Source organism: Corvus brachyrhynchos, unplaced genomic scaffold, assembly GCF_000691975.1.
Source record: "Corvus brachyrhynchos isolate BGI_N302 unplaced genomic scaffold, ASM69197v1 scaffold58, whole genome shotgun sequence".
Taxonomy (NCBI): Eukaryota; Metazoa; Chordata; class Aves; order Passeriformes; family Corvidae; genus Corvus; species Corvus brachyrhynchos.
In genome coordinates, this window is record NW_008239539.1 from 959995 (window position 1) to 970407 (window position 10413).

A 10413-nucleotide genomic window follows, 5' to 3' on the forward strand; every position below is an offset into this window, starting at 1 on the left:
CTTCCCGCCTCAGTGCGAGGGGCGCGGGCAGGAGTGGGGACGGTCCCCTCAGAGAGCGATGGGCGTGATGATGGTGGCACCCTCCGTGAGGCAGGGACGGGACAGCGAGGGGTAGCAGGAGCCGGGCAGCCCCTTAGTGGGGACAGCCCGCGAGGCCGGGCGCCGGGGTTCCCGGGCTGCCCCCGCTACCGCCCTCCCCACCGGCTGACATTTGCCATGCGCAGACAACACGCACTTCACCAAACAATTGAGCCTGAGCCCCGCTACAAACTAGCTGGATTATTTTTCTCCTCGTTCTCCGCTTGTTTATGGCTGACGCTATCTCGCCTGCCCCGCTCCCTCGGTTTCATTATCTCTCCTCGCAGATGGACCGTGGCTTTCCTTCTTCACAGGGCTTCTCTCTGCTGGTGCTATAGCTCCCTCTCTTCTTCCCAGCTCTGCATCCCTCACCCTTGCTCGCAGGTGATGTTCACAAATTGATCCCACCTCATCCCTCTTAGCCCCTCGGCTCCAGCCCCAGTTCCTCCTGCTATGGCTTCTACTTCCCTGAATCCCATTTGCTGTTTTCCAGGTGAGCCTTCCCCAGCAAAGCACTTCACTCCAGCCGTCCTTCCTTCTGCAGTCCCTTCTCTAAAGACCACACCATTCCATAAAATAAAGCCAAGGGCACTAATGTAATAATAGTAATGTTGTGGCCAGCAGAATCAGCGCAGTGACCATCCCCTGTGCTGTGGCACCTCCAATTCTGAGGTAAGTTTTTGGCCCCTCTAGACAAGACAGACATTGAGAGGCTGGAGAGTGGCCTGGGAAGGGTCTGGAGCACCAGGAGCGGCTGAGGGAGCTGGGAGGGCTCAGCCTGGAGAAAAAGAGGATCGGGGGTCCTTCTCATACCTTACAACTCTCTGACAAGAGGGTGCAGCTGGGTGAGGGTTGGGCTGTGCTCCCAGGGAACGAGGGACAGGATGAGAGGAAACAGCCTCAAGTTGTGCCGAGACAGGTTGAGGTTGGATATTGGGAAAATTTATTCACTGGTGGTCAGATGCTGGCACAAGGTGCCCACGGCAGTGGTGGAGTCACCATCCCTGGAAGTGTTTAAAAAACAAGTGGACATGGTGCTTCACAATATTGTTTAGTGGGCATGTTAGTATTGGGTCGAAGGTTGGACTTGATGGTCTTGGAGGTCTTTTGCATCCACAGTGGTCTGTGATTCTCTATAATCTTTTTCGAAAATAGTAATAGAAAATCTGTGTCCCCACAGTTACTGAAATTGAAACCTGCCCATTTTTTCATTTCCTTTGTAAGGATGTTCTGTAACCATGCTGTAATCTATGTTCCTAGTATTATTATTTAGAAGAAATTTGTATTTCCTGACATGCTCAAATATCAAAATATTCTCTAAAAAATTCCAATCAATAGCAATAGTTGTTCTGGTTTTGCTGTGACATAGTTGTCTCTTGAATTCCAGCTAATGGCTCAGCTGATCAATATTGTATAGCGAGTGCTGCTTGCCATGCAGCTCTTACATAAACACTGTTGGGAAGAGAGAAATCCCTGAGCTGACAGAGCAGAAAGGCAGGATGGCCTCCTGGGCTTGGCTATTAATTGATAAATTCACTAAAACTTCTTTCCAACCTTTTTATTGATTCATCTAAATGTACTTTAAGTTACATTTTTACTTTGTACAGGACAATGAATTTATTTAATCTGCAGGATTAAAGAAGTGCAACAGCTTCCAAGGATTCGAAGGCGTGGTGGAAAATGGAAAAAAGTTTTTTACCTCATTGGCAGAGAATTTAAGGTAAAACTACCTGTGTTTTTAAATTTTTTTATGTAAACCTGTAAGATTTATGTTGGGTGATTTGAACTTTGAGATTTAAGAGGTACCGAAATTCCAGCATAGGTTTTTTGTCTTGTTCCCCCACGCTCAATAAAGTGTGACTTTGTATGTTCTTAGAATAAACAGAATGACATCAAAGATACTGGCTACACCACAAGTTTTCACTGAGTGACCCACATGATCCCAAATTTTGTCTGGCTACTGGTCAGAGACAGCTTTTGATCTCCGCTAATAAAGGAGTTCCTCTTTCCCAGCTTTTGTTTACAGGTTCGAAGGAGGAAGATGGGATGGAAGGAGACATCTGACTTCTCAGACCCTCCTTTGGTAAGATTCGCATCGGGATTCCAAGGTTGTGCAGAATCCTTGCTCCCCCAAGGAAGCTCCCACTAGACTTGTAACCTGTAGACTCTCGTCCTGCTCTCCTCCACTTGATATTTTGGGTGGAGCAGTCACCCAACACTCACCAGCCCAGCCATTCCCCACCTTCCCCTGTTGTTGTGAAGTTCCATGGAAACACCCTGCATGTGCAGTCAAGGAACAGTTCTCTTCACTTTCATTAGCTCTGCTCTGGCTGGGACAGACCTCATGCTGTCTCCTGAAACACTGAATTTTTAATTTCACTTTGCTTTTATTGTGTAAATTTTTCTCTGTTGAATTCAAGTAGCAGATTAAATACATGAAGCAGAAAACCACAAATGCCAGTGATGGTTGGATTCATTTTAAGTGTGACCGAGATTTGTTTTAGAGAGCAAGAAGTGGTCTGAGGTTGTATTTGTTATTTCCTCAGCACCACCACCACCTTCTGATTTGTTTTTATCCAGGACAGATATAACAGCCAGCGTGTCCCTCTAAGGCAGCACCTGAGTGGGTCATGTCTGTGACACCCTTGAAGGAAGATGCTTCCTCTGGATCGCTTTCTTAGCTACCACAACGAGCCATCGTGGTAGAGCTGGGAGCCTCCATGCAGTCTAGATCTTGGGTCCTGGGTTCATTCTGGTGTTGGTTGTGCTGGTTCCCTGTGGAGAACTCTGACCAGCCTTCCAAAATACTCTGTGACAGGTTTCCAGACTGAGTTAGAGGAAATATTTCACAGAGCAATAGCTGGGCAAATGCAAATCCTACTTGCAGAGTTCTTTTAACTTTCAGCCACTAAATATACATATTTAGTCTATGGAACTGAATTTACTTCCCCTCTCAGAAGAACAAGCTTTGTCAGCTGTAATGATGAGCTGTTGTTTGACGTTCATAATATTGTACTTTACTGCTTATCTGATGGAGCCACGCAAAGCTATTTAGAGGGTTCTGAAATGTGACAACCCACATGATGCTTTTTTAGACTTCACAAACCGCCTTCATGGCAGGAGAATATGACATGGGAACGGCTGGCTGGAACAACAGCGTGCCTTAATGCCAGTGGGGTTGCTGTAGCTGGGGAGGAGGAATGCTCTTTGGAAGTTTGCAGCTTTTATTATGTGCTGTCAAAGGAAAAACTTGGCAGCCTGAAAGAACAGGCATCATGGGTGCCATGGGTGGGGACTATGGGGATTATTGATCCTGTCTGGAAACAGCATAAAGGTGCAGGCAAAGATGTTAAAACCTGTTTGGACCATCCACAGACAGAAGGCCTCAAGGGAGACAGCTCAGATGCCCCATTTCCTGCTTTCTTGCCTTAATAAACAGCAAGATCTCACTTTCTGACAAACTTCGGTATCTTCATCCTTGCTGACATGCACAGCGTTCGTTGCAAGCTTTGTTTTGAATGCTGGAAGCCTCCAGGTGAAAGAACTCGTTTAGAAAAACCAAAACTCAACAAATCTTCTGACTTCTGTTCACAGACTAACAGGCTAACAGTGGCAAATATTGTGAAAGACTGTTACTCCTCCATGGTTTTAAAAATTATAAAGTATCGTGATGCTTATTTCACTTTTCCATAGCAGAAGAGCACAAGGGTTACCTTTGACATCTTTTCCATACGAACCCATGGAAGCTGAGTAAGTGGGTGGTGCATTCTCACTTCCTTGCGGTGGCCAGGTTGGTTTTGTGTCCTGTATTTCCATCCTTTTGAAATTGCTGTTCAATTTATTCATATCACTGAGAGGATTTCATATCCCAGATGAGATGCACAGATTAAATAAGCAAGTAAGCAGTAGAAGATCTTTTTGTGTGACTCAAGAGGGAGGATAAGTCCCAGTCCGGATGAATAGGAATCTCTGGCTCCCCTGGGACCAGAATTTTACTTGCAGGCTTTATGGTTGTCTCGTTGGAGTGGCCTTGTTGCCAAAAGCAATGCAGAATATTCCACTTATCTGACAAAATGTCTGCCACCAGGAGGTGGCTTCACTCAAATATACATTTCTGTAAGATGAAGACAAACTTAAGTTTATTGCTCATTCCATTCATAACCAGAAGTTCTTCTGGCTTGCCAAACTGCTGAATCAGCTTGGGTACCTCATCCTTGAGTCAGCACAACCCAAAATAGAAGCTTGCTCCATTTCCAAAGAGAGGAAGTACCACTGTTGTCTGCAAATACAGCCACATCTGACATGCTTTTATAGCTACAAACACTCAATGGAGGGACTTGCATGGCACCTGCTGCTTAAAAAAAAAAAAAAAAAAGGAAGTAAAAAGGCACTTTCTTATTCAAAATAGGAGTGTTGGGGTTGCTATGAGTGGGACTGTGTGGGTGTGGAAGTCCCAAGGAATAAAGGGCAGGAGAAGGGCTTTACAAGTGGCAGTCATTGATGTCACCTAGCCCAGCCCTGCATCAAGCTCCCACTCCACCTGCTTGCAGTTTCTCAGAATGTATAAATTAGGGAGACAAGGGACAGGCTATAACCAAACTGAAGCAAAGTCTTAAGCCATTAGGAAATAATGGCAAGAAAACAGGGTAGAAGCTCTAAAACACTGACTGGAGATCAGCTACAGCGGTCCTCATCCAGCATTCCCAAGGCAGAGCTGAGTCAGTCCTGCTGCCATGAGGTAACTCTGCTTTATAGCACAGCATAAACCAGCAAAAACCTGGGGGAATGACCAAGAGCTGCAGTCAAATAGTGGGAAGTGACACTAAAGTCATCAGCAGGACTTCATGAGTAGGTGGAAGGCAGTTGAAAAGGCACAGAAAAACAGTCCTACGTGATACAAATGAGGGAGGATTTTCTGGGGCTCCAAGTCAGGATGGGAAGTAGAAGAATGATGATAATGTGAATTCTCTCGATCTACCCCTCTCAAGTTCTGCAGTTTTTTCTCTTGCAAATGAGCTTCTGTGGTTTTTGACATCCTACAAAAGGCCCCCTGTTGTCAAGCAGCACTGGTGTGCCCCCTTCCCATGGGTGCTTCTGGTTTTCCCTTCCTTCATGCTGCAGGATGGTGTCATGCTCTTCCTGGTCCAAGCAAAGGACTGTTTCTGGCACTTCCATTAAACATGTCTGAACTAGCTCTATTTTCCACAAGGAACGGGCCATTCCAACAGGCAGACAAAAACCAGTAACCCCTTTCAAACCATGGGCAGGCGAGACGTGACCCTTGGTACACGATTTTCTTGCAGTACTATGGAGGAAACTGTAGAGATTTGAAAAATTTGTTATTTCTGCAATGGGTGTGAAGGTTGCAACACACAATTTTACCATTTTCGGATTTTTGCAATGGTGCAGTTGCAAACTGAAACATGTTTTATATTTAGTGGTTTGGATTATTCGGTTGAAAAGAGGTGAGGGTGAGGATTTACAGGTGTAATTACAGGATTATGCAGCCACCTCGTGCACACGCTACAGGTTTGGGAGGAAGACCTGCTGCAAATCTGCAGAAAACCCCAGCTAAGGAATTGCATGTGCCACAAGCAATTACACAGCATAAAACTTTGTGAAACATTTGCTATGTGTGCACCAAGCCCTTCTTAAATTTAGGTTTCTGGGAAGAAGAGGATTGCTGGGGCATTTTTGTGACCTGATCCCTCGTCTCGGTTGATCCGCGATGGAAAGGTGACCCTGAGCATGGCTGAGCTGGGAATGGATCTGGTGAGAGCCATTGCTGTCCGAGCCACGCAGAGTGTTCCCAACTTCATCCCTGAATAGATTCACTTGCTCTTTTCCTGGCTCTATTTTAGCCCCAAATCTGTTATTCTGCCCTGTGGGTGCCAACATTTTTTGAAAAATAACCAAACCCAGTAATATTGGATTTCTGGTGCTTTTTTTTTCCCCAGAAGGATTGAAGTGAACATTCTTCTCACCTATACCTAGGACTTCACCTGTGTGGCTGCAATTCCAGTGACATCCAGAAAGATACGTGACCCTCACTCCTTCGGTGGAGCAGATGTATCTCAGCAACTTAGCAGTGATGTGACAAGGATGAAGTGGAAGGCATTGAGAAATTATTATATCAACTTTTAGGTTGTATTTAAGACAATTTGTACACACTTTTGTGTTCTCAACCTTGGAAGAAGTTCACTTCTGTCTACAAACACAGGAACCCATCATTACTTCAATTTGTTGTAGTGGTGGTAGGATTAAGACTTGGATGAAACATGAAGAAGTCCTACAGGGCAATTTATAGAACCAAACAATCATGGAATGGTTTGGGTTGGAAGGAACTTTAAAGATCATCTCGCTCCAACCCCCTGCCATGGCAGGGACACCTTCCACTAGACCAGGTTGAATGTGAAAGCAAACACCTTCCAAAAAATCATGTTTAAAACTGAGCATGAATGCATGTTTGTGCCATGCGCCTTGTTCTGTTTCCAGAGGAGAAAAAAGTGGGAAGAAAATGTTGCTGAGAACACTGAAACATAACACTTTGGCAGAGGTGGTTATCACATCCTCCAGGCATTTTTACCTATGGTGCTGCCCTGACAACTGCAGTGTATTGTGGAAATAAAATGTGAAGTTACTCAGGACTGGGTCCTGCTGGTTGTGGATGAGGCAAGTACAGAAATACCTTTTGACAGAGGTAAGAGGGAATGCTTGCTTCCACAGGGAAAGGGCAATAGTGGTTCTGGGAACTGAAAACAGCAAATGTTTGTTAAAAAGGGGAGTGGGGGAGCAAGACAAGGTGGCACATAGAACACAGTGAAAGGTCACAGAGGGAGAAATACTACAAACCAGCATTTATTGGCTAAATGGAACCAGGACTTAGGAATGGGGCCCTAATCCTTTTATAAACCAGGAAGCTCCTTGAGTTGGGTGAATGGGAGAACCAACAGTCACTGTCAATAAGCAAAAATCAAACAACCCTCGTGCTTCGTGGCACATGTTAAACTCTCAGTGGAACAGTCAGGAAAAATCCCATGACAGGCTTCCCAGCAATTTCCCACCAAAGATTTCCTCCAGACTGCAGCTTTCAGAAGCTCGGCATGATTTATACCTGTGAGAACTGCTCAGAGGTCGTTTTGGTAGATTCAGAGAGATGAGTTATTTACCAAAGGGAACTTGGTGCAGACCATGCTACTGTGTGTGATCTCATGGATAAAACTGTCCCGCAGCTTGTCTATTTATTTGGGAAATTAATTTCTAGAACACTTGGAAAACAAAACCAGGAGTTGAAATTGCCTCTCAGTATTTCTTCAGTCCAAACAAAAAAACAAACAGGCCCATTGTGTGTCTTATGTGTTCAGTCAAAATATCTCAGTTATTAATGTTAAATTCCTGGGTACCTGTTCCTGAATAAGCTACAAAGCTGAAGCCTGGCTGAAAATATTAAAGTAAGGTATCCCACCATCTTCAGCTGAAGGATTTTCCACACTTCTGCAGTGATTTTGGGGGGCAGAGACATGTGGCCAGAGAAAGAGAAAAGGCTCCAGCCATGCACCAAGGAAGTGGGGGCTGAGAAGCAGATTTATTGTGCTAAGTGGCTTTTTCCTGTCTGCTCATTTCTCCTCTTTTACCATCCTTGTTTCCATTCCTTCCTCAGCTTTGGCTCTGTTGACGAGCAGGGAAAATATTCTACTCCCCTTTCACAGTTGTAACACATATTTATTAAGTCTCATTCTATTATAACCCAAATAACTATTGCCATGTTTGATTTTTCATTTGGACCATTTAAGCTCTTAATGAAGGATTTGCTCTTCACCTGGATCTCTTGCTTCCATTTCTTATTGCATTCAGTTCACAGTCAATTCCCATGGACTCCTTTAGAGACACGTTGAGTGGAGGTGTGTGGATTTTTACCAGATTTTTCTCCTGCCCTGTCTCACCTCTCCAGACGCGCTGCTCACACCAGGCGGCACCAAGTCCATCACTTTGCTACAGCCTCAAACTTCTTCTTCCAAGCTAGAAATGTGGCAGGGCTCTTAGAGAGATTGTTATCTTCCTGACCTCATCCTGAGTGCAAACCAGCCCACAGCCCACCTCTGCCCTTAGATGAGCAGTTGTGCTTCTCTAACCACAGAAACTTCAGCAACACAGAGCCACTGCCTTCATTCTTCCCCAAAAAGGCAACGCGTGGCAGTGACAACTTAGTGGGAAGTTGTTTCTCTCTCCAACAGAACAGAGCTTCAGGTGGCCACTGTCTGGAGCCCACCACCTCTGCACTGCTCAGTGTCCTAGGAGATGATGCAGATACAGAGTTTTTGGGCTGAGGTCTTACTTAAATTATATATTAGGCTGAAAAATGAACACAGGAATGAAGGATGCTCCCAGTGCCTGTGGGTGCTGGAGCAACGTGGGGCTGACAGCAGGGATGGTCTGAGCTGCTCCATCCTCCTCCTGCATCTTAAGGCAAAGACGTGGCAAACACCGTGGACTGAAAGAAGTCCCTTTTATAGGCCTCAAATCTTACAGAAAATAAAGAGCTACAGGGCTGAAGAAACCTCTTAGGCTGGAAATGTATGTAGTGTTTCTGTAGCATAGGGAGAGCACAAAGCTTCACTTAGCAAAAGCAGCCAAATCTACTGGACTGTGGGGTTGGAACACTTTTATGTCTAGCAAGTAATAACTGTATTTAATTAGCTTTATTTAGATGATAGATGTCAATGTCGAGCTCTCTCAGTGAAAAGGGCAGAATGTCCTTAGTGGGAAATGTGATTTTTGAAGCCTGACAACATAAAACCAGAGGGAAGGTTTGTGCTCAGACTGCTGGGGAGAAAAATCACCTTTGGCTCAACAAAACAGGAAGGATTTCAAGCCCACAGCAGAAGTTTTTCAAGAAACTAATGAAAATGGAGGATTATAGTTTAAACTGTTTTGCAATCGCTGGCCTCAATCCTGCAGACACTTTTCACACACACTCAACTTTATATCCATGGTTGGTTTTGCTGATCCACATGGGATTATTGACACCTGGAGACAGAAGTGAAGGCCAGACTGTTTACAGAGCAGAGTTTAAACGATAGCATTTTAATAAAAAAAATGACATTATATCAAGGTCTGCATGATTGGCTCATTGAGATCCTTTATGTTTGAAAAAAAAAAAAAAGCTGAGAAATTCAGGAATTAAGATTCCTGAGGTGGTCTCAGATCTGCTCCCTTGTGTGAATAGAACCTTTTGTTATGCTGGGCAGCACTGGGCCACAAAACTTATTCAGCAAATACTAAAAAAGCCCCAACCTTTATAAAATTTGGATCTACAGCTCACATGAAAATACTGTCTGCATTTCTTTCCTCTCTAAAAAAAGTATGTTTGACCACTACCTGAGACTGAAAGGTTTCCCTTCATCAATAGGGAGCAACTAATTGGGAAGAAAAAAATTGGTTTATATCATTCTTTTAATTTAAATATTTTTTTCTTTTATATCTTGGGAGTATATTGTACCTGCCATGAACCAACTTTTTGAAACCCCCAAAACAGGAATAAATCCCCTCTGCAAGCTCTGGTTCCACCGTTTATCAGGTTGTTGGTGCAGGAGCCAAAGTGCCATTGGGCTGACTCACATTTTGGCATTTTGTGTTTATATACATGATGCTGATGTTTGCAAGCAACGAGGAAAAACCCCTGTGTTCATCAGCACCACGATCCCAGCAAAACCTTTCCCTCCTCAGCATCAGCAAAGCCTGAGGATGTGGCCAGAGCCACAGCCTGGTGTGGGCACTGTTGTCACCGCTCTTTGCCACTCAGCACTGAGTGCAGCCAGGGCATTCCCACAATCCTCACGTTGTATCCCAGACCTCCAGCTGGCTGGGCCCTGTGGCTTCCAGAGCCCCAGCTCTGCCCAAATTTAGGCACACCTGGTGCCCCTCTTCCCTGCCCATCCATCCTGAACCTCTGCGATTCTGCCAGCGTCCTTCGTGGCTCTGGAAAGCCAGCTTTGGCACTTAGGACACCTTTCACATGATCTTTATCCCCCCAGGTCCAAAATTTTCAATGTAGTATTCCTGGCACTGGTATCGTCCTTGACATAGGTTTTATTTTTATCTCACTGCCTCTTTTTATCTCCAACTCCCTTGCCCTAAGTCTTATCTTGTTTTTTTGCCTTTTCCCAGGTTTTAAGGACCTGATGGGGACCCTGGCCACACAATGACCTGGCTGTACATGGCTGTCACTCCCACCTGCCTCTTCTGGCATTCCATAAACTTTAACCACAACTTCTGGCTGCATCACAGTCCTGTTGGTCACTGGGGAGAGGCAGAAGAGGCTGGCCCCCCGGGCCC

General features: G+C 45.0%; 1 long non-coding RNA gene across 8 annotated transcripts; it reads left to right on the plus strand.

Moving 5' to 3' along the window:
- The first annotated feature begins 6 nt into the window (after positions 1-6).
- LOC108448437 lies at positions 7-10362 on the plus strand. Of its 8 annotated transcripts, none has more exons than XR_001864318.1 (5): positions 7-462; positions 572-750; positions 1711-1798; positions 2092-6778; positions 10246-10362. It is a non-coding gene; the product is annotated as an uncharacterized LOC108448437 (long non-coding RNA). The 8 variants fall into 8 exon arrangements; XR_001864319.1 differs by lacking the exon at positions 10246-10362 and having other exon boundaries at positions 2092-5850; positions 6036-7902; XR_001864321.1 differs by lacking the exon at positions 10246-10362 and having other exon boundaries at positions 2092-5850; positions 6073-7902.
- The last annotated feature ends 51 nt before the right edge of the window (positions 10363-10413 follow it).